Source organism: Oncorhynchus kisutch, linkage group LG14 (assembly GCF_002021735.2).
Source record: "Oncorhynchus kisutch isolate 150728-3 linkage group LG14, Okis_V2, whole genome shotgun sequence".
NCBI classification, from domain to species: Eukaryota; Metazoa; Chordata; class Actinopteri; order Salmoniformes; family Salmonidae; genus Oncorhynchus; species Oncorhynchus kisutch.
The window spans coordinates 70,876,961-70,902,084 of NC_034187.2; the positions used below are offsets into that span (position 1 = coordinate 70,876,961).

At 44.7% G+C, this 25,124-nt stretch overlaps 1 protein-coding gene across 3 annotated transcripts in view; it reads right to left on the reverse strand.

Annotated features, from left to right (window-relative positions):
- The window catches only part of LOC109903406 (protein tyrosine phosphatase type IVA 3), a 61,665-nt gene that overhangs the window by 29,796 nt on the left and 6,745 nt on the right, over window positions 1–25,124 (reverse strand). Inside the window, exon 2 of one of the 3 annotated variants that reach the window (XM_020500085.2) lies at window positions 13,600–13,733. The exons of the other annotated variants lie outside the window; for them this stretch is intronic. The gene's annotated coding sequence lies outside the window, so the exon portion shown is untranslated. The remainder of the gene's footprint in view (window positions 1–13,599; window positions 13,734–25,124) is intronic. 3 annotated transcript variants of the gene reach the window in all.

Below are 25,124 nucleotides of genomic sequence, written 5' to 3' on the forward strand. Positions count from 1 at the left end.
TTTTTGTGAAGAATCAACAACAGGTGGGACACAATCATGAAGTGGAACGACATTTATTGGATATTTCAAACATTTTTAACAAATCAAAAACTGAAAAATTGGGCGTGCAAAATTATTCAGCCCCTTTACTTTCAGTGCAGCAAACTCTCCAGAAGTTCAGTGAAGATCTCTGAATGATCCAATGTTGACCTAAATGACTAATGATGATAAATACAATCCACCTGTGTGTAATCAAGTCTCCGTATATATGCACCTGCACTGTGATACTCTCAGAGGTCCGTTAAAAGCGCAGAGAGCATCATGAAGAACAAGGAACACACCAGGCAGGTCCGAGATACTGTTGTGAAGAAGTTTAAAGCCGGATTTGGATACAAAAAGATTTCCCAAGCTTTAAATATCCCAAGGAGCACTGTAAACCCTCTAAACTTTCAGCTCATACAAGGAGAAGACAGCCAAGAGGCCCATGATCACTCTGGATGAACTGCAGAGATCTACAGCTGAGGTGGGAGACTCTGTCCATAGGACAACAATCAGTCGTATATTGCACAAATCTGGCCTTTATGGAAGAGTGGCAAGAAGAAAGCCATTTCTTAAAGCTATCCATAAAAAAGTGTCGTTTAAAGTTTGCCACAAGCCACCTGGGAGACACACCAAACATGTGGAAGAAGGTGCTCTGGTCAGATGAAACCAAAATTGAACTTTTTGGCAACAATGCAAAACGTTATTTTTGGCGTAAAAGCAACACAGAACACACCATCCCCACTGTCAAACATGGTGGTGGCAGCATCATGGTTTGGGCCTGCTTTTCTTCAGCAGGGACAGGGAAGATGGTTAAAATTGATGGGAAGATGGATGGAGCCAAATACAGGACCATTCTGGAAGAAAACCTGATGGAGTCTGCAAAAGACCTGAGACTGGGACGGAGATTTGTCTTCCAACAAGACAATGATCCAAAACATAAAGCAAAATCTACAATGGAATGGTTCAAAAATAAACATATCCAGGTGTTAGAATGGCCAAGTCAAAGACCAGACCTGAATCCAATCGAGAATCTGTGGAAAGAACTGAAAACTACTGTTCACAAATGCTCTCCATCCAACCTCACTGAGCTCGAGCTGTTTTGCAAGGAGGAATGGGAAAACATTTCAGTCTCTCGATGTGCAAAACTGATAGAGACATACCCCAAGCGACTTACAGCTGTAATCGCAGCAAAAGGTGGCACTACAAAGTATTAACTTAAGGGGGCTGAATAATTTTGCACGCCCAATTTTTCAGTTTTTGATTTGTTAAAAAAGTTTGAAATATGCAATAAATGTCGTTCCACTTCATGATTGTGTCCCACTTGTTGTTGATTCTTCACAAAAAAATACAGTTTTATATCTTTATGTTTGAAGCCTGAAATGTGGCAAAAGGTCGCAAAGTTCAAGGGGGCCGAATACTTTCGCAAGGCACTGTAGATATTACAGACTCGGTCAGGGAGAGGTTGAACATGTCAGTAAAGACACTTGCCAGTTGGTCCGTGCATGCTTTGAGTATACGTCCTGGTAATCAGTCTGGCCCCACAGCTTTGTGAAAGTTGACCTGTTTAAAGGTCTTGCTCACATCGGCTACTGAGAGAGTTATCACACAGTCATCCAGAACAGCTGGTGCTGTTCAACAAGGGTTCTTCTAAGATCCTCAAAGTTCTTTGAAGAAACTTATGGTTCTTGGCATTGAAAATTGCCCCCAAAAGGTTATTCCAAGAACATCATAGGAGGTGGGGTTCATCGAGGAACCTCCTTAGTTGGTAGGGGTTCTTGCAGGAACCTAACTGCCCAACTGAAATATTTGGACAGTTAGGACAGCAGGTGCAGGCACTTACCTGAACATTTTTAAGATCTCCTCAATTTAAGGACAGGTTTGTCCCTTGTATGATCTAAATATATATTGTTTTATGATGATACCATCTATCTTTTAATATTTGTGAAAATCTTTCTCAAACAGGAAATGTACACAATTCATTGGATATCAATCAACAAAGAGGTAAGAATATGTATGCTATCAGAATATGTTGAAGGCTAGCTGTATTGGGTGCAGATACAGACGGAGGTATACAAAGGTATGTCAATTGGTATTGGTGTGTTATGCAGACCACTTGTATTATCCTCCTCCCTCACCTCTTCAATGAAAATCCCATAGACCTCTACATTATGGACAAGGCATGTGTATGAAAACCATTATCAACTGTTTTTTCATTCACATTTACCACAAGAACCAGGGTATAAATACTCTCGTGTGCATGTTCTTAATCATCTGTACATCTTTTTTTTAGATTCACAGACCATTCCTACACCTCTGATGAGTATAACAGGAAACCTGTTCGATCACCATGCACTGAAAAATCATTCTGGCTATGGATACGGAGAACATCAACACATTAACATCAACATGCCAGAGGATATACCCACTGGACTTGTGGCTCTGCTGGGAGTTTACCTCCTATTTCGATTTTTGTATTCTGCTTTGCCATTAAAATCATAATAAACACTAACAACTAAAATATTGTGTTATTGTTATGTGTATTATTATTAATCATAATATGGTGGAGGGTGCGGGTGTTCAAAAATTTACCCCAAAAAGGTTCTTCAAGAGGTTTGAGGATCCATTAAAAGTGGTTCTTCTTCGAAGAATTTATAGGGGTTCCCCACACTTTCAATTTGAAGAACTCCTAAAGGAACCTTTACTTTTTAAAGTGCACCATATAAATCCATGAAGTTTGGCCAGTCATTTTCACTCTAAATAAACACATGAGAGTAAAGTGATCTAATGTTCCCATTTGTTGTTTTCAAATCAAATCTCATTTTATTGGGTTCAGATTTGAGTCCCTGGCGGCATAGTGTGTTACTTATGGTAGGCTTTGTTACTTTGGTCCCAGCTCTCTGCAGGTCATTCACTAGGTCCCCCCGTGTGGTTCTGGGATTTTTGCTCACCATTCTTGTGATCATTTTGATCCCACGGGGTGAGATCTTGCGTGGAGCACCAGATCGAGGGAGATTATCAGTGGTCTTGTATGTCTTCCATTTCCTAATAATTGCTCCCACAGTTGATTTCTTCAAACCAAGCTGCTTACCTATTGCAGATTCAGTCTTCCCAGCCTGATGCAGGTCTACAATTTTGTTTCTGGTGTCCTTTGACAGCTCTTTGGCCTTGGCCATAGTGGAGTTTGGAGTGTGACTGTTTGAGGTTGTGGACAGGTGTCGTTTATATTAATAACAAGTTCAAACAGGTGCCATTAATACAGGTAACGAGTGGAGGACAGAGGAGCCTCTTAAAGAAGAAGTTACAGGTCTGTGAGAGCCAGAAATCTTGCTTGTTTGAAGGTGACCAAATACTTATTTTCCACCATAATTTGCAAATAAATTCATTAAAAATCATACAATGTGATTTGTCTTCATAGTTGAAGTGTACCTATGATGGAAATTACAGGCATTCTCATCTTTTTAAGTGGGAGAACTTGCACAATTGGTGGCTGACTAAATACTTTTGCCCCACTGTATACCTCAAATGTTGTGTACAAATTTGTTTGCATCCGTTAGTGGGCATTTCTCCATTGCCAAGATAACCCATCGACCTGACAGGGGTGGCATATCAAGAAGCTGATTAAACCGCATGATCATTACACAGGTGCACCTTGGGCTGGGGACAATAAAAGGCCACTCTAAAATGTGCAGTTTTGTCACACAACAATGCCACAGATTATTCTAGTTGAGGGAGCCGTGCAATTGGCATGCTGACTGCAGGAATGTCCACCAGAGCTGTTGCCAGATAATTAGATGTTAATTTCTCTACCATAAGCCGCCTCCAACATTGTTTTAGAGAATGTGGAAGTACATCCAACTGGCCTCACAACCGTAGACGACGTGTATGGTGTCGTGTGGGCGAGCGGTTTGCGGTTGTCAACGTTGTGGACAAAGTGCCCCATGGTGGTCGTGGGGTTATGTTATGGGCAGGCATAAACTATGGACAACGAACACAATTGCATTTTATCAATGTCAATTTCAATACACAGAAATACTGTGACGAGATCCTGGGGCCTATTGTGAGGCCCATTTTATATTTAAGGTATCTGTGACCAACAGATGGTACTGGGCAGACGCCACCTGGCGGTGGCTATTTATCAGTCTGAAGGCCTGAATATTGAGAAACAGCTTCTGTCTTGCAGTCCCAGCGTTGATGCACCTGTACAGTTTCCGCCTTCTAGATGGTAGCAGAGTGAACAGGCCGTGGCTCGGGTGGCTGAGGGGCCAAGCCACATTTTTTCAGTCTCCTGAGGTTGAATAGGCACTGTTGCACCATCTTCACCACACCGTCTGTGTGGATGGACCATTTCCGGTTGTCAGTGATTTGCACGCAGAGGATCTTGAAGCTTTTCACCCTCTCCACTGCGACCCCGTCAATGTGGATGGGGGCATGCGCCCTCAGCTGTCTCCTGAAGTTCATGATCAGCTCCTTTGTTTTGTTAAAATTGAGGGAGAAGTTATTTTCCTGGCATGACTCAGCCAGGGCCCTCACCTCCTTTCCTGTAGGCTGTGTCGTGGTTGTTGGTCATCAGACCTACCACTGTTGTGTTGTTGGCAAACTTGATGATTGAGTTGGAGACGTGTGTGGCCATCAAGTTTACCAATTGGCATGCTGCCCACCTTCACCACCTGGGGTCGACCCATCAAGAAGTCCAGGACCCAGTTGCACAAGGCGGGGTTCAGACCCAGGGTCCAGAGCTTAGTGATGAGCTTGGGGGGGCTCTATGGGGTTGAAGGCTGAGCTGTAGTCGATGAACAACATTCTTACATACAGTGAGCTCCAAAAGTATTGAGACAGTGGCACATTTTTTGTTTTTTTGGCTCTGTACTCCATCACTTTGGGTTTGAAATGATACAATGAAAATGAGTTTAAAGTGGAGACTGTCAGCTTTGTTTTAAGGGACATTTTTTATTCATATCGGGTGAACTGTTTAGAAAGTACATAGTCGCCCAATTTTTGGCGATCAAAAGTATTTGGACCAATTCACTTATATGTGTATTAAAGTAGTAAAAAGTTACATTTCAGTCACATATTCATAGCACGCAAGGCAAAACATTTGCTGGATGCATTTGCTTTTTCCTACTTAACTTATTACTACTTTTAAAATTGAACCGCCAGCATTTTAGCAACATTTTATCTTATTATTATTATTATTATTATTATTATTATTATTATAAATTCTGTTCATATACACCCCCAGGAAGAATGACACTTTATATCATTATTATTTTTAAATTTCTGACAAGTGAGCACTAAGATATGGTCATTTTCACGTTTTCATGAAGTCTTAGAATGTTTGGGAATTGCGTATACTAAGGCATTTGTAAAACTTCTATAGCAATACAGAGTGGGAAAGCGGCCGTGTATTTGGACAATTAATAGACACTGCAAGAAATAAAACCTAATAAAAACATCTGTCTTGTGCAGGACTGGAGTCTACGCAGACCGGTGCGCCATAGCCAGTCAGAGGTACAAAGGCCTGCCATCATTCACTTTGAACTGGACTGTGTTTACAGACAGTTGCAACAGCACGACTTTAGATCATTAGAACACATTCAGCAAAAGCCACAAAATACACTTGAATGGATTTCTGCAAATTTGTAGCTAAATACAATGGGAGTCCAGCTCTCTTTCCCTATATGCACATCAACAACATCAAGATCAACAACTAATGCCAGCCAGAGCAAGATTAGCTCAAATCTAATGAAGGAACATTAGATAAACCCGCTCAAACTTTCTCAGCTAGTTGGCCGTCAATTTCACTGATAGGGTGGCGCAGGGGTCTACGCCACTGCATTGCAGTGCTAGAGGCATCACTACAGATCTGGGATTGTTCCCGGCTGTGTCGCAGCCGGCCGTGACCAGGAGACCCATGAGGCGGCGCACAATTGGCCCAGCATCGTCAGGGTTAGGGGGAAGTTTGGCCGGCTGGGATGTCCTTTTCCCATCGCGCTCTAGCGACTCCTTGTGGCGGCTGGGCGTTTGGGCGCCAGTTGTACGGTCAACAGTTGTACAGTGTTTCCTCAGACACATTGGTGCGGCTGGCTTCCGGGTTAAGCAAGCAGTGTGTCAAGAAGCAGTGCAGCTTGGCGCGGTCGTGTTTCAAAGGACTCATGGCTCTCGACCTTTGCAACTCCCATACGGACTCTGGAGAGGCAGCGATGGGACAAGACTGTAACTACCAATTGGATCAACAACAACAAAAAATTGCACTGATAAATGATGGGGACTAGCCTGCTCGTCCTCTGCAGCATGTGTTGTCCCAATCAAGCATCCAAGCTAACTGGCTAAAGTTGGCTAGCTTGCTACTTACAGAAACACATGAGAGAACATCTCATTCTGACCATTTTACTGGCCTTAGCAGAGCTGGTTAGGCTGTTTACATGTTTTACAGAGCGTTCGTGACTAACAATTACTTTTTTGCCTAGATAGCTAGCTAAAGAAGCGATTCACATTTATTGCTAGCTAAACAAATGACACCCCAATCTCTAGCTGTGTAACCGCCAAAAAACGATACGGGGAAAAGTCAGTCACTCACCCACTCCTCCAATGACATAATGTCCTCCTAGCAGCAATCTAGTTAGCTAGCTAGTGTTAGGCGCTGTGTTTTTATCTTGCTACATAAATAGATACGGTAGCATATTAACCACATTATGACTGACTTGTGATCATTGTCCTTACTAGTTTGATTGTATTGACATTCCCAGCCTTAGTTACATTTGTCAGTTTTTGTCCCCCCAAAATCCTAATTGAAACAAACAGTGCATCCTGAATGGCGGTAGCAAACAATGTACCATGCCAGCAGTGATTTACAACCTGATATCAATATTTAGCAGACTTCCAAGAAATGTATTGGTGAATTCTATTAATCATGCATTGAACCATGTATTCTGCCAAAATGCCTTAGTGTACGTCATGGAATGTTGAGTCAAATAGAACCCATTTTTATCATGTTTTTATAAAGTTGGTTTTGTAGCATAAACTGGGAATTTGATATTTTTGACATATATGATTGTTTGTTTCACATTTGCAAAGCAGTTAAAACACTGTCTGTTCCACTTTAATTCACATACAAGTCAATTTGTCCCAATACTTTTGGTCCCCTAAAATGGGGGGACTATGTACAAAAAGTTATATAATGTCTTAACGGTTCAAACAATATGGACGAATACCCTCAAATAATACCTTCAAATAAAAGCTGACAGTCTGCATTTTATTAACCTCATAGTCATTGTATAATTTCAAATCCAAAGTGCTGGAGTAAAGAGACAAACAAAATGTCACTGTCCCAATACTATTGGAGCTCACTATATGTATTTCTCTCGTCCCGATGGGAGAGGGCAGTGTGTGTATTTCTCTCGTCCAGATGGGAGAGGGCAGTGTGTGTATTTCTCTCGTCCAGATGGGAGAGGGCAGTGTGTGTATTTCTCTCGTCCAGATGGGAGAGGGCAGTGTGTGTATTTCTCTCGTCCAGATGGGAGAGGGCAGTGTGTGTATTTCTCTCGTCCAGATGGGAGAGGGCAGTGTGTGTATTTCTCTCGTCCAGATGGGAGAGGGCAGTGTGTGTATTTCTCTCGTCCAGATGGGAGAGGGCAGTGTGTGTATTTCTCTCGTCCAGATGGGAGAGGGCAGTGTGTGTATTTCTCTCGTCCAGATGGGAGAGGGCAGTGTGTGTATTTCTCTCGTCCAGATGGGAGAGGGCAGTGTGTGTATTTCTCTCGTCCAGATGGGAGAGGGCATTGTGTGTATTTCTCTCGTCCAGATGGGAGAGGGCATTGTGTGTATTTCTCTCGTCCAGATGGGAGAGGGCAGTGTGTGTATTTCTCTCGTCCAGATGGGAGAGAGCAGTGTGTGTATTTCTCTCGTCCAGATGGGCGAGAGCAGTGTGTGTATTTCTCTTGTCCAGATGGGAGAGGGCAGTGTGATAGCGATCGAGTCCTCTGTGGATCTGTTGGGGCTGTACGCATATTGTAACGGGCCTAGAGTTCAAACAAAGGATCCAACTCAGGGAAGTTGAATTTCTGGTGGAAATGCTGTTCAGTGACCGCCGATCTAATATCCAAAAGTTATTTCCAGCTGTAGTTAATAATGTAATACATTGAAAAACATATATATTTTTTAAAATACTGTCAAGTTGGCTTGGCACAATCTTGCTTTCATTGCCGCCGTTCATTACCTTGTCTGTCCAGCAGGTCTCCCTTTCCCCTGAGCCCCCCTTTCTAAACAATAGCCATACAGCTCTTTAGGTCTAGCCTTTCCCTGCCTTGCATGCCCAGGCAACTACTTTTAGCTTTTTGCCATTCTCAGTGCAGGTGGTACACAAAGCCCTGAAATCCTTAGATCAGAGAAAGCCTGCAGGTCCTGATCTTTTGGATCCCTGCTTTTTAAATCTGGCAGCTGATTTCATAGCTGAACCACTTACATCTCTGTTCAATCTAACCCTGGAATGTAATGAAATTCCAAAGATCTGGAAATCAGCATTTGTCCTACCACTTTTAAAAGGGGGAGATCCAACTCTTAAATAATTATAAGCCAATCTCAAAGCGGTCACCCCTGGTGAAAATACTTGAAACCCTTGTAAGTGAACAGCTAAAATAGTTTTTATTTACTAACTCTATTTTATCAATGTACCAATCGGGCTTCAGGAAGAAGCATAGCACAATTACAGCAGCCATGAAGGTTTTAAATGATATCACTGAAGCCATTGACAAAAAACAGCACTGTGTCTCACTTTTTATTGATCTCTCTAAGGCTTTTGATACAGTTGATCATGCTATACTAAGGCAGAGATTGTCGAGTGTAGGTCTTTTGGAGCATGCAGTTGCATGGTTTGCTAACTATCTGTCTGATAGAACTCAAAGCACTCAATTTGATGGGCTTATGTCTGTTAAATAATCTGTCTTGAATGGTGTGCCCCAAGGCTCTGTACTTGGTCCTCTCTTACGCACTATTTATAAATGATTTAGACAAAAATGTCCAAAATGCACAACTTCATTTTTATGCTGATGATACTGTTATTTACTGTTGTCCCGCGTCTCTTACAAAAGCTTTCCAGAACATGCAAACTGCTTTTTATACAGTTCAACATACCTTGTGTCAATTGAAGCTTCTCCTCAATACTGACAAAACGAAACTAATGGTGTTTTCTAATGCAAGAAATCTGAACCTTTCACCTATTACTACCTGTCAGGGGAAGGAGATTGAGGTTGTAACCTTATATATATCTTGGAATTTTAATTGATGATGGCCTCTCTTTTAAATTGCATATTCAACAACTTGCAAAAAAATTGAAGCTGAAATTGGGATTTTATTTTAGGAATAAGGCCTGTTTTTCTTTTGAAGCCAGAAGGAGGCTAGTATCAGCTACATTTATGCCTTTACTAGACTCTATGGGGATATTTGATATATGAATGCTTCTGCTCAGTGTTTGAGATCAATTGACACTCTTTACCATGGCACTTTGAGATTTATTTTAAACTGCAAAACCCTTACGCACCACTGCACTTTGTATACCAGGGTTGGCTGGCCTTCTCTAGTTACTCGTAAGCTCAGTCACTGGTATACTTTTATTTACAAAGCCATTTTGGGTTTACTACCTTTTTATTTGTGCATTTTTATTGTTCAGAAATGTGGTGGGTACTCTCTTCGTTCGCTGGACTTCATCCTGCTAACTGTTCCAAATGTCTGATCTGAATTTGCAAAAAGGGCCTTTATGTACTCTGCGCCATCGTCTTGGAACACCTTACAAAATACTTTTAAACTGGAAGAACTTGTCCCGATTGGTGTTTTTAAAATCACTGATGAAGGATTTTGAGGCTGATTCCCTGACCTGTCAATGTTGTTAATTTGCTGTTTTATACTCTTGTGAATTCAATGGTTTTTACTAGATTACTTGTAGTTTTTCATGTTGTTTGTCTATTTTTTTTGTAATGACTTGGTGCTGCCTATCTTGGCCAGGGCGCTCTTGAAAAATAGATTTTAATCTCAATGAGCCCTTCCTGGTTAAATACAGATTTTTTTTTTATCTAAAAAAAACAAACAAGCTAAATGGCAAGTAAATTGCAAACCTATTCTATACCACCCTGACAATCAAAACAGTAAAGTCCAACCCCATAATCTTAAAGTGAAGTGACAAACAGATTCTAGGTGGGTGAGCAGCACAGGGCATTGACTCAGCAGTTAAACAAACAGAAACACACAATTACAGGCTGAGGTCTCTGAGGGTCCAATTCCCAGAAGTCAGTACAAGTGGGAGCTATGGTGGAGCTTAATTGTGTGGTGCTGTGCTGTGTGTTTGTGCCGGTTAGACTCAAGGGTCACATGCAATCAACAGGAGAGAAAGCGAGAGGCAGGGATGTTGAGATCAGTAAATCTCAGGAGGTACAAGGTTGATGGATGCACACACACACACAACACGTGAACTGACTGGAAAAATGTAAGGATCCGATCGAATGGATCAAGGACTTTTGACACCGCTAAACTAGAATGAGTTTGTTTTCATTCTATTACTATGGTTGACACACCAAGGGCAATTCCACATTTCACTGGTTTGGACATCACAGTGCAGCACAGTAGACACAGTAAAGTACAGTGCAGTAAAATACAGCACAGAAAAGTAGATTAGGGTAGAGTTCAGTACAGTGCAGTAGAGTAGAGTTCCGTACAGTACAGCACAGTAGGGTAGAGTTCAGTACAGTAGAGTTCAGCAGAGTAGGGTAGAGTTCAGTATAGTGCAACTGAGTAGGGTAGAGTTCAGTAGAGTGCAGTAGAGTAGGGTAGAGTTCAGTACAGTGCAGTAGAGTAGGGTAGAGTTCAGTACAGTACAGTAGTGTATAGTTCAGTACAGTAAAGTAGGGTAGAGTACAGTACAGTGTAGTAGAGTAGGGTAGAGTTCAGTACAGTGCAGTAGTGTAGAGTACAGTGCAGTAGAGTAGGGTAGAGTTTCATACAGTGCAGTAGTGTAGAGTGCAGTACAGTGCATTACAATGTACTGTACTGCGAGAGAGAGAGAGAGAGAGATTGCTGAACATAACAGTATGCGAGTGGAAGGGAGGACAGTAGCAGGTGACCCAATTGTGGTTTGTGACTATTATGATTTCCCATTATAGTCTTTTCAGTTGCAGTAATTCAGTTTGAGTTTTTGATAACTCCGCTACCAATTCAAAGTTTAATCACAAAATGTATATCAGTAAAATCACTAACTAATTGTCAGGTCTATCATTACTTGTTAATTCTTCAAGAATGTTAATTCTAATAATTTACTTCTCCCTTTCTTTTTCAGCTTCAGACCAATGCCTACTTCTCACTTAAAACATAATTATTTGTTTTTAAAATAGCCTTTAATTTGACACCCAATTTGAAATGCTCTTATGAACTAGTTTTTGTTGGTACATGTTTGTTCTCATGGGTACTTTTTGATGGAAAGTTCTTCAGAACAATTACCCAGCTCTTTTTTACACTGTCAATTTTTCGAGCAGCTGTGGGCATCTGGGGCCTGGGTATGATGGCACTTAAAAATAAATTGGAAACCAGGGAGTGGAGGGTCGACTGCACACCTTTCAGGACCAACAAGGTTTGGGATGAGAGCCCATTTGCTATCCATCCTCAAGATGCCACCGCCACCCCCACCGTGCCCAACAGCCCACCCCGGATCAACATTGGGGGTTTCATGTGCAGATACATCCCTAGTGGCCGTGCACTCAGCACCCATGTCACGTTGTTGCAACGTGTCCCCTTGGAATTTGGAGATATTTATTTCTGCACCTTGGCGGTGGTCATAGAGGGGCCTGCCTGGAGGCCTCGGTTCAGGCTTGGTTCTCAGAAGTTTGAGGAGACTCAGACTTGGTGCATGGATGATCAAGTAGGTCGAGTTGCTATTTTGAAGAAGAAAAAAAAACATGTACAAAAATATTGAACCTTTATTTAACTAGGCATGACAGTTAAGAACAAATTCTTATTTACAATGACGGCCTACCCTGGCTAAACCCTCCCCTAACCCAGACGGCGCTGGGCCAATTGTGCGCCACCCTATGGGACTCCCGATCATGGCCTGTTGTGATACAGCCCAGGATCAAACCAGGGTCTGTAGTGATGCCGCTAGCTGTGCCTTAGACCACTGCGCCACTCGGGAAATGCCAAGTCATTTCACTGTGCCAAGATGGTGGCCTCCTTAAAATTCTGCCGTTTATTATTATGGCGATGACCTCTTCAAAGAATTATGGTTTAATCGTTGTGGAGACACAATTTGAGAGGTCAAGTGAGTGTAGCATCATGCAGCGGGGTGATGGTTGTGACTGAATGTGGCCTGTGTGTGTGTTTATGTGGGAGTTTTGTCCGTGTATGTGTCTCAGTGTGTTTTGTCTCAGTGTGTGTGTGTGTGTGTGTGTGTGTGTGTGTGTGTGTGTGTGTGTGTGTCTCAGTGTGTAACCTCCATGTCCAACGGGGCTGTTTTGACACCAGGCACTTCAGTGAAGCGATTTCCCTGAGTGGGGACCTGATGCTCTCTCGACTGAAACTGAACTAAAAATAAACCTGCCAGCTGCTTTCTGATGCATTTAGGCCAGTGGGTACAGAGAACCGAGGGCTGCACAGTATGACATAACATGGGAGAGTTGGGGAGGGAGGCTGTGTGTGTGTGTGTGTGTGTGTGTGTAGTGTGTGTGTGTTGAAATCAAAGACATGCTTCATGAATTTTGGGCCATCCACTGACCACTGCCATTTGAAAATTAAGAAGGCAGGCCATACTACATTAGGAAATAAAAAGTATTGGCATGGAAATGGATACTGATATGGAGGGGGAAATTAAATTAGTTGCAACAAATCGATTTATCAACATACCTAACTAATGTCCTACAGTAACCAACACAGACTACCAAAACAAGAATCACAGCACATCAATCGTTCCAATGCATGAAATAGGTCTGCTACAACAAGCTTCACATTGTAACACTGTTGTCATGGTAGCAGGGTAACACACAACACAGCAATGGGGTGAGAATATCCTATACATTCACAAAGATGTTGCCGCCAACTTCAAAGCAGCACCATTCCACTAAGGGTTAAAGGTCACAACGGAGGTGCCCAAACAGAAGAAGCAGTAGAGCAGCAGCTGAGAGCCCTTACCCAGAAGTCAGTGCTTCAGAAGGTGTCAATGCCACCCCCCCTCCCAGATGTCATTAGCAGCAATATTTCACACATCCACCTAGAGGAATGCAGGTGGCCTCTAAACCATTTCAAACCAGCGTCACGTGTATAGGCCTGAAACGTCAGCATACGTGTGAAGGTTTACAACCGACCTGGGAGCTCCATGTAGAGTGTGACTTGTTTGGGTCGTGTCCAGAGGGGAGAGAACGTTTTGAAACTGGAGGTAGACTACCTGAATTGATCAATTATGAACACACACATTTTCCCTTTCTGTTGCAAAATGTTCCGCTACGGTGTGCCCTGCTGAACACGACCCTGAACTGAGGTGAACTACACCATAAAACTCTTTATGCAGCCAGTCACATATTAGGGGTTAGCATTTTGAGTCGTATTTACCAGTTGGGGGAGTGCGGGAGCTTTGATTTTCATTGCCTCAACATGGCTCCTGAAGTCCCTCGTGCGACATTTACATAACTTGATCCCTGACCTTTGAGTGGAACCTTTCCCGACCGAGGCTGGGCCTCCACTGGCTGTCATCACGAGGGCAACAAAAGAAACATCTGTCATCGATCAACAGCACACAGAACTGGAGCAAAACTCCAGGCATGGTATGTCCAGAACACATCCTTTCCTCCATGCGAAACTGAGTAGGTCAGCATGCAACCCACGGTGAAAAACATTAGCCATCATGACTGAATACATGATCAAAGTAATGATGGCTCCAAACACTGATCTTCAGTCAGTTTTGCATTCACCCACCTAATGGTTATGGTTAGGCAACAAAGCAACTTTCACACAACTTTTGTTGCAGTTTGCAAGTGACATCTCAAGCAACTGTGCTGATACATGAAGGAACTGAAGCACTATTTCAATGGCATGCAACATCCAATCAAAATGAAGCTGCTTTTGTCATTTAATGCCATATGGTTTTGGCATTCTCAATACCAATGTCATCTGCTGCATTACATCGTGATTTCAAAGTATGGGATTTTAATGAATGAATCCTTTATCGTCCCATAGGTACATTTGCTTAGCAACCTTACATGCATTTGTTCCAGACATACATATCACATCGGACCCCAGTAAGACTAGCTGTCGCCATTGGCGTTATTGGCACCTGATCCTAATAAATCAAAATAAAATAAATCACAAGACACTTCACTTAGCCTATACACAACATACACCAAATGTACAAAACATTAGGAACACCTGCTCTTTCCATGATATGGACTGAGCAGGTGAATCCAGGTGAAAGCTATGGTCCCTTATTGATGTCACTTGTTAAATCCACTTCAATCAGTGTAGATGAAGGGGAGGAGGCAGGTTAAAGAAGGATTTTTAAGCCCTGAGACACAAATTGAAGCAGTTCTGAGGGCAAAAGTGGGGGTGCAACTCAATATTAGGAAGGTATTCCTAATGTCTGGTATACTCAGTGTACAGGAACCTGTTGCTGGTTGATATGAGGGGTAAACTCTGTGCATAAGATAATCTCTACCCCAACCTAATGATAGACTGCTAGTGTCTGGGGTTCAATGCTCTGCTTCGCTCTCTGATCAGCTCTGTATTATTGGGAGGAAATGGATTCATCATGATTTCCATCCTCCCCCATTCTCACAATCAATGAACCAGACCCTGGGTCTACTGTGACACACACACATGAGGAAGGGAGAAAGGGCCGGTCTCCTGTCCTAGGACCAGTGTGTCTGGGCTGGCTCAGCTTGCTTGCCTACTGTGGTATCCCTGAGTTGTTCATCATTCTGGTGGTTGGCAAGGGAAAATAAAAGATTTCACTTTTTCTGGTAAATACAGTTCCTAGAGATTATAAAGTTTTTTTAGGTGAAGCCGGCTATATTGAGATATGGTTATTTTCCGTTGCTAACCACCAGAACGATGCACAACACTGGGAGTTCGACCAATGCACACACTCCAGATGTTGTGTCCCAAAGCTAAGGCCCTTTATGGAGATTGCCTCCCTCGCAGCCGGTCACAGACAATGGGTGTGTCCAAATAATCTCTCTTTCCTCCTGAAGTGTGCACTCGTTCACTGATCCCCACAAATTTAAAAGCATTGGATTGGTGTTGGAATGGGCTAGAGGGAGTTTCCATATACCAGTCATTTCCTTTTAAATCCATGAAGGGAAGTGAACAAGTGCACACTTCAGGAGAAAGATCATTTGTACGCACCCCTGTTGTGTGGGTGTTAGTGGCTTCTACAGACAGGAGTGAGTTTTTAGAAACCACTACTTTACAGCAAGGATCCACTTAACCTAATTTATCCTTTCACTTCTGACACTGCATCCTAGCAGTCAAGGGGGAAAAAATATACTACCACAATCTAGGCCAATCTACTCCTTCCACCCAAAACATCCTAATGTGAGTAACTAGACATAATTCAAATGTGACTGATATTACACAACGCTAAGCATTCATATTTTTAGGAGGATAAAAAAACAAATCAGATGCATTACATCGTGATTTCAAAGTATGGGATTTTAATGAATCCCATTTAGCAGATGTTATTGCAGGTGTAGCTAAATGCTTGAGTTCCTAGCTCCAACAGCGCAGCAATATCGCACAAATTCACAAATCTAAAAGTAAAAGAATGGAATTAAGAAATATATAAATACTAGGATGAGCAATGTCGGAATGGCATTGACTAAAATACCGTAGAATACAGCATTTACATACAGTTGAAGTTGGAAGTTTACATACACTTAGGTTGGAGTCATTAAAACTCATTTTTCAACCACTCCACCAATTTATGTTAACAAACTATAGTCTTGCAAGTCTTACTTGTGCATGACAAGTAATTTTTCCAACAATTGATCGTACTTCCCATCCGTGAAGCATGGGGGTGGCAGCATCATGTTGTGGGGGTGCTTTGCTTCAGGAGGGACTAGTGCCCTTCACAAAATAGATGGCTTCATGGGGAAGGGAAATTATGTGGATGTATTGAAGCAACATCTCAAGACATCAGTCAGGAAGTTAAAGCTTGGTCGCAAATGGGTCTTCCAAATGGACAATGACCCCAAGCATACATCCAAAGTTGTGGCAAAATGGCTTAAGGACAACAAAGTCAAGGTATTGGAGTGGCCATCACAAAGCCCTGACCACAGTCCTATAGAAAATGTGTGGGCAGAACTGGAAAAGCGTGTACGAGCAAGGAGGCCTACAAACCTGAGTCAGTTACACCAGCTCTGTCAGGAGGAATGGGCCCAAATTTATCCAACCTATTGTGGGAAGCTTGTGGAAGGCTACCCGAAACGTTTGATCCAAGTTAAACAATTTAAAGGCAATGCTACCAAATACTAATTAAGTGTATGTAAACTTCTGACCCACTGGGAATGTGAAGAAATAAATCACTCGACCATTATTCTGACATTTCACATTAAAATAAAATGGTGATCCTAACTGACCTAAGACAGGGAATTTTTACTAGAATTAAATGTCATGAATTGTGAAAAACGTAGTTTAAATCTATTTGGCTAAGGTGTATGTGTATGTAAACTTCCGACTTCAATTATATGGCATGAGTAAACATTATTAAAGTGACCAGTGATTCCATGTCTATGTACATAAGGCATCAGCCTCTAAGGTGCAAGGTTGAGTAACCCTGAGATTTCAAAACCATGACTAGAGAGACTGTCAACAAATACAGCAAAGAGCTGCTGTTTCTGAGTGAGTTCGTGTTTAAGTTCTTACTCAGCACTGTCAACACTTTGTATTCAACACTTATAACCCATAAAATGTGTGTTTGTCCTATTTCCACTCAGCGCTACAAGAAGCAGTGCAGCAGTAATGAATGAGTAGGAAAGTGTATCTGTTGGCTTGCGTTGTTATTATTAGCAGCATGGGTCTATTTTAATAGCAAGGAATATTTCATTTTCTCTGGTGATAGGAGTAACAACAACAATTTTCGCATGCAGCAGAAATAATGCGGTGCGACACGAGTTTAGCCATCAGGTGGGAGACGGTGTCCTTTTTGGTCAGTGTCAGTGGAGGAATGGGAGAGCAGAGGGATGTTGAGAGATGGACCCTCAGTCTGCTGTTCTCCCCCTCCACTGAGACTGACCAGATGCAGGCACCATCAGCCCAGTAAATAAAAAGCTAATTATTTAAAATATATGTTCACTCAGCTGTGCCTCACAAGTAATACAACAATGGATCTATCACAGGTGTGATCATATAGCCTACCTCAAATTTTGAAACAACAATGCATTGGCAGGTAAATTCAAGCAAAGCCAGTGTGTGGTGGTAATGTATTGGGCCTATAGCTTACTGCACACACCTCATTGCTACAGTACTGTTTTTAATTGGTTAATGTTGCAACGGCTAACATTTTTTAAAGTCATATTAATAAAAAATCTGAGCAGTAGATCTCGGCCTGCATTTTGACTCAGAAAGTGATCTTGACTCAGAAAAGGTTGGTGACCACTGGCCTAGTGGTTAGAGCGTTGGGCCAGTAACCGAAAGGTTTCTGGATCGAATCCCCGAGCCGACATGGTAAGAATCTGTCGTTATGCCCCTGAACAAGGCAGTTAAACTACTGTTCCTCAGTAGGCTGTCATTGTAAATAAGATTTTGTTCTTAACTGACTTGCCTAGTTAAATGAAGGTTAAAAAGAAATGTTTAAAAATGGAACATTAGCGAGTAATATACTCTGAAGCAGTGGATGGTGTGCACGCCTCGAGTTGGACTAGAAGTCCACTGTGACGATGTGCGCTGAGAGTCGGGAAGCAAGTTCAGGGAGTGAGTGTTTTAATAAATAAAACGCAACATAATACAAAACAAGAAACACTATATGAAACAGAAACACGAACAGACATGAAACAGAAACAGTAATGCCTGGGGAAGGAACCAAAAGGAGTGAAATATATAAGGAAAGTAATCAGGGAAGGGATGGAGTCCAGGTGAGTCTGATGACGCGCAGGTGCGCGTAACGATGGTGACAAGTGTGTGCCATAATGATCAGCCTGGTGACCAAAAGGCCAGAGAGGGAGCACAAGTGACAGTACCCCCTCCCCGACACGCAGCTCCAGCCGCAGGACGCCGACCAAAATGACGATCCCGGGGATCAGGAGCAGACACCTCTGCAGAGGCGCTGGAAACCTGTCAATCTGGCTGAGACGCAGGAGCATGGCGACCTAGAGCGCCGGAGACAGAGCATACCTGACGTTACCCCCTCCCCGGCGCGTTCGGCTCCAGCCGCAGGACGCCAACCCAAGGGATGATCCATGGGAACCAGGCGGCTGCTGAGTATGCGCTTACCTTCCAGTGGATGGAATGAGCTGGCGCTCAGCACGTTATTTAGAAGGGGTCTGCGCGGGGAGGACAACCGGACATCTCCCAGACGATCAATGAACAAGGTGACCTTCTTCATCAACACCATGATCAGCTGGCTCAACTGGGGACGGCCATGAAAGAGGTTCTCCACAGTCTACCACGTCTCAACAGCGGAGGATATTCTAGAGCCAGTCTACCCAACGAGTCAGCACACCAGCCCATTCAGCAACCTGCTCAGGTCGGCGATGCCTTTTTATCCCTCCCGGGGGAATATGACGGGACACCATCCAAATGCCGTGGCTTCCTCCATCAGTGCTCCCTCTATTTCGCACATCAGATGGGAGCCCCCACCCCCGAGAGGTCTAAGGTTGCCGTGGCTTTTTCTCTGCTGATTGGGCGGGCATTGGAATGGGCTACGGCCGTCTGGAAGAGAGGAGAGGAGGAGCTCGAGTCTTATGAGGGGTTCGTGGCTCTGTTTAAATGTATTTTCGATCATCCTTCGGAGGGCAGAGTTGACAACCTCAGCCTGGACGCACTCGTTGGGATGACAACCTCACCCTGGACGCACTCGTTGGGATGACAACCTCACCCTGGACGCACTCGTTGGGATGACAACCTCACCCTGGACGCACTCGTTGGGATGACAACCTCACCCTGGACGCACTCGTTGGGATGACAAACTCACCCTGGACGCACTCGCTGGGATGACAACCTCACCCTGGATGCACTCGTTGGGATGACAACCTCACCCTGGACGCACTCGTTGGGATGACAACCTCACCCTGGACGCACTCGTTGGGATGACAACCTCACCCTGGACGCACTCGTTGGGATGACAACCTCACCCTGGACGCACTCGTTGGGATGACAACCTCACCCCTGGACGCACTCGTTGGGATGACAACCTCACCCTGGATGCACTCGTTGGGATGACAACCTCACCCTGGACGCCCATCATTGGGATGACAACCTCACCCTGGACACACTCATTGGGATGACAACCTCACCCTGGACACACTCATTGGGATGACAACCTCACCCTGGACGCACTCGCTGGGATGACAACCTCACCCATGACACACTCCTTGGGATGACCACCTCACCCTGGACACAGTCATTGGGATGACAACCTCACCCATGACACACTCATTGGGATGACCCTCTGTCTGGATAACCTCCTCCGGGAGCGGCGGCATCTAGATAACTTCTCCCTCCTTCGGCGGGTGTTCGGGATCAGAGCCTGAACCCATGGGGGTAGCGGTTACGCGCCTTCCCGCAGTGGAACGACGCAGACGGATACAGATGGGGCGTTATCTGTACTGTGGCCAGGGAGGACACAAGCGCCAGCCGTGTCCGTTACTTCAGAATCAGGGGTCCACTAGAGCAGAGGGACGGTCACGTGATGTTACATCACCTGGACCAGGAGTGAGTATTCCCTCTACTTCTCTTCCTGTTAAACTCTTTAGTACCCATCACTCTGACTGACTGTCCCTCATGCCCTGTGTCCACAGATGTAGTGGATTCCGACGTCGCGGGGAACAGACCCTTGCCTCCTCTCTCAATATTACTACCTACCCGCTCTCCTCTCCTTTTCCAGTTCAAAGTCTCAACTGTCGGCCTCTAGGATCCAGAACCATCACACATCACCCAACCACTGACCCTCACCGTGGAGCCAAATCACCAGGAAATCATCCCCTTCTTCATCTCCAGTACACCCGTTCACAAGATCATCCTCAGCCTACCTTGGTTTCAGTGGCATGACCCTACCATCTCATGTTCGAGGATGAGAAACACTGACTGGTCACCTGAATGCCGGAAGACCTGCTTTCCTGTCCCCTGTGGTTCCACGTTGGTTGAGAGTCCGGTGGTTGCCCTCCAGCCCAACATCCCGGAGGAATATCAGGATCTAAGGGAGGTATTCTCCAAGACCCGCCCTACCGGTCGCCCTCCTCATCGCCCCTGGGACTGTACCATCGACCTGTTTTCCAGTGCCACACCTCCGAGCAGACACATCTACCCTCTGTCTGTGGCTGAGACCCAGGCCATGGAGGACGACATTCAAGAGGCGTTATTCTGTGACGATGTGCGCTGAGAGTCGGGAAGCAAGTTCAGAGAGGGAGTGTTTTAATAAATAAACACAACATAATACACAACAAGAAACACGAACAACGCACAGACATGAAACAGAAACAATAACACCTGGGGAAGGAACTAAAGGGAGTGACATATATAGGGAAGGTAATCAGGGAAGTGATGGAGTCCAGGTGAGTCTGATTACGCGCAGGTGCGCGTAAGTAACGATGGTGACAGGTGTGCGCCATAACGAGCAGCCTGGTGACCTAGAGGCCGGGGAGGGAGCACACGTGACATCCATTCCGAATACCTCTTCTCCCTATCTTGGAGCAGCCTCTGGGATAAGTCCGATTGCCCTGGAGGGGTACGAACAAAGGATCCAATTCGGGAAAGTCGTATTTCTGGTCGTACTGCTGGTGATATCCAAAAGTTATTTCTGGCTGTACACTACTGGTCAAAGGCTTTAGAACACCTACTCATTCAAGGGTTTTTCTTTATTTTTACTAGACATCAAAACTAGGAAATCACACATATGGAATCATGTAGTAACCAAAAAAAGTGAGGTGGGGGAGGGATAGCTCTTGAAAGAGTAGGTGTTCTAAAACTTTTGAACAGTAGTCTATGTAATAACATAAAAAACATTCTGAGCTAATAATGTAATTCTGCAAAGTTGCTTAGGAGCTAGAAGCAGAGCTGCCATGTCTGTCAGTGCCATCTTCTTAGCAGCTATAGCCTAGTGGCTTTCTGTTTTTTCCAAGTGCCTCAGACGCCACAGGACCACATATTAAAACCTCTACTTGGCATTTGTCACCAATGCCGGACGGGCGTTTTCAGACAGAACACCCCACAATGACTAGGTGTGTGTTACTGTTAAGCAGGGGGGCTTTGGGTGTCTAGGTGGCACAGTGAGTCATTCTGTGTGTGTGTGTGTGTGTCTGTGTGTAATTCCTGCGTTACGTAGAGTCTGAGGAAAACAGGTCAGTCAGGCTGAGTCGTGACTAAACACAGACACCAGGAGTCCCTCCCGTTCCCTCCCTCTACCAATCTCGCTCTCGTTTCACTGAATTGTAATTTAGTCAGCTATTACAGAATTGTCTCTCAGTGTGCAAGCAGAGCGGCAAACAGATTTCTCTGACAGTGCTCACGACAACGCTCACAGCAGCTCCTCTGGGTCCAATCACAGCCGCAAGCAGTGCATCTTTACAGCCCTGAACCAACTCTGTTGAAGTTTCCCCTATGTACAGATCTAGGATCAGCTTCCCCTCCTCCAATCGTAACCTAAACCATTAGAGGAGAAAACGCTAAACGGACTCCAGATCAGCAACTACGGGCCACTTCAACCTACACTAGTCCTTTGCTTGAGGGCTCTGAGAAGAGGGAATTCAAATCAAACTAAAATTAGAGGCTGGGTGTTTAAAGACCACTCATTCATCACAACAACATACTGAATGCAGGTGCTATGTTATGGAGAAAACACACCACATTAAAAGTCAGTCTGTTTGCCGTCTGTTCGCTTGCTGTCTGCGCGGTGTGTTATAGTGACCGCCAGGGGGAAACAGACAGACATAATTTTCGCCCGTTTCTACATATAGAATCGGTTTGCAAATTAGTGCCGGCACTTGAACAGAGGTGTCTTACCAGCCTGGCCGTGCCTTTTGGTTAAGTAAACATTGGCTATAGGCCTTTAAATGAGCAGATGTACATGTAGTGTACATGGTGAACGTCCATCACAGTCACTACCTTTGTTGTTCTCCACAGATAAATCTGACCCGATTCCAGTCATTGTTTTGAATCAAGATGGTTTTTAACCTTGTGTTCACTTGACTGTGAACTGTGTCAAAGCCAAGGCTATTGATGCAGAAGAACAGGGCCAGAGTTACAGGCAGACACACACACTATACTCAACAACAGCAGAGCACCACTTCCCCTAGCTTTAGATAGATAGATAGATAGATAGATAGATAGATAGATAGATAGATAGATAGATAGATAGATAGATAGATAGATAGATAGATAATGGGTGAACTGAAAGCAAGGAGGATGGAAAATAGATTATAGGAAGAGGGAGAAAGAGATGGATTGAGAGTGAGATCATTCCAGAATATGAAAGAAATTGAGAGGGAGCGAGAGAGAGACGGATCAGAGAAAGGAAAGACAGTGAAAGAGATGAGCTAAATGTAGGCTAGAATGAAAGGGCTGGGGATTTGGCAACAAGAGATCTCTCTCTCTGTATGTATTTTTATTTGACATTATAAAATCTCTTTTTCCCCTAGTTGATCTGGGAGTCAGAATTCCCACAGCTATCAGTAGGTCAGGACTATCCCATCGTGGTTTTGGTGAGTCCCCCCCCCCCCATGTTGTCAGTAATGGGTCAACTGTGCGCTAAGGAAAGTCCTGGTAGTTGAACTACTTGGCTCAAGTGGTCAAGCTACACTAAGAGCTGCTCAGGCTTCTCTGGGATCGCCTCGTCACACACCATTGCAGAGGGATCGCCTCGTCACACACCATTGCAGAGGGATCGCCTCGTCACACACCATTGCAGAGGGATCGCCTCGTCACACACCATTGCAGAGGGATCGCCTCGTCACACACCATTGCAGAGGGATCGCCTCGTCACACACCATTGCAGAGGGATCGCCTCGTCACACACCATTGCAGAGGGATCGCCTGGTCACACACCATTGCAGAGGGATCGCCTCGTCACACACCATCGCAGAGGGATCGCCTCGTCACACACCAAAATTGTCCTACTCCACTTACTTGCTCCGGCTTTGGGCAACACCACAGCTTTGATTCAGAAACCAAAGAAAGCGGCTCACATTCTGGCTGTGTGTTCAAAGGGATATTCCCATTCCCTGCAGCTGGATGATTTCAAATGACACACACAAAGCTAGGCTAATGTCACGGAGCTTCCTGTTTCAGATAGTCACAGCCGGTGCCCCAATCTGCATAGAAAACACCATGTCTGCATTTCAAATGTAACACTATTCCCTACGAGGGCTCATAGGGTACTGGTCAAATGTAGTGCACTATATAGGGAATAGGGTGACATATGGGATGAGCAACATGAGAGAGAGGAAAGACCAGGGAGAGTAAACCTACCCCTGTCCTCACCCCACTTCTCTGCCATACAAATATGTATGTATTCTGCTTCCTTAAAGTTAGAGTTCAGTGCAGTACATTAAAGTACAGTTAGGTACAGTAAGGTAAAGTACAATACAGCAAATTGTACTGTACTAAACTTTACAGTACTGTATTGTACTGACCTATCACTGACCTATTTGGTCAGTACAAATCTAAACTTATCATAGAAGTTTGGATAGTACAGTAGAGCACAGTAAAGTAGAGTTACTTTACTGTGCTCTACTGTACTATCCAAACTTCTATGATAAGTTTAGATTTGTACTGACCAAATTTGAACTACTTTTCAAAGAGGAGCGAGAGAGAAAGAGAGAAGAGACAGGGGGAGAGAGAAAGAGAGAAGAGACAGGGGGAGAGAGCGAGAGGGAGATGAGAGCGAAGAGACGGTGGGAGAGGGAGAGAGAGCGAAGAGAGAGAGAGAGAGCGAAGAGAAACAGGGGAGAAGAGAAAGAGGAGAAGAGACAGGGGAGAGTGGAGCGGAGGGAGAGAGAGCGAAGAGATAGGGGGAGAGGGAGAAGAGTAGCGATAAAGAGAGAGAGAGAGAGCGAAGAGACAGGGGGAGAGAGAGCGAAGAGACAGGGGGAGAGAAGAGCGAAGGAAGACAGGGGAGAGAGCGAAGCGACAGGGGGAGAGAGAAGCGAAGAGACAGGGGAGAGAAGCAAGAGACAGGGGGAGAGAGGAGCGAGAACAGGGGGAGAAGAGCGAAGAGACAGGCGGGAGAGAGGCGAAAGAGACAGGGGGAGAGAGAAGCGAAGAGACAAGGCGGGAGAGAGAGCAAGAGAACCAGGGGGAGAGAGAGCGAAGAGACAGGGGGAGAGAGAGCGAAGAGACAGGGGAGAGAGAGCGAAGAGACAGGGGGAGAGAGAGCGAAGAGACAGGGGGAGAGAGAGCGAAGAGACAGGGGGAGAGAGAGCGAAGAGACAGGGGGAGAGAGAGAGAGCGAAGAGACAGGGGGAGAGAGAGAGAGCGAAGAGACAGGGGAGAGAGAGAGAAGAGACAGGGGGAGAGAGAGAGAGAGAGCGAAGAGACAGGGGGAGAGAGAGAGAGAGAGAGAGCGAAGAGACAGGGGGAGAGAGAGAGAGAGAGAGAGCGAAGAGACAGGGGGAGAGAGAGAGAGAGAGAGAGCGAAGAGACAGGGGAGAGAGAGAGAGAGCGAAGAGACAGGGGAGAGAGAGAGAGAGCGAGAGACAGGGAATAGAAGAGAGAGCGAAGAGACAGGGGAGAGAGAGAGAGAGAGCGAAGAGACAGGGGGAGAGAGAGAGAGAGCGAAGAGACAGGGGAGAGAGAGAGAGAGCGAAGAGACAGGGGAGAGAGAGAGAGAGCGAAGAGACAGGGGGAGAGAAGAGAGAGAGAGAGAGAATAGACAGGGGGAGAGAGAGAGAAGAGAAGAGACAGGGGAGAGAGAGAGAGAGAGAGAGAGAGAG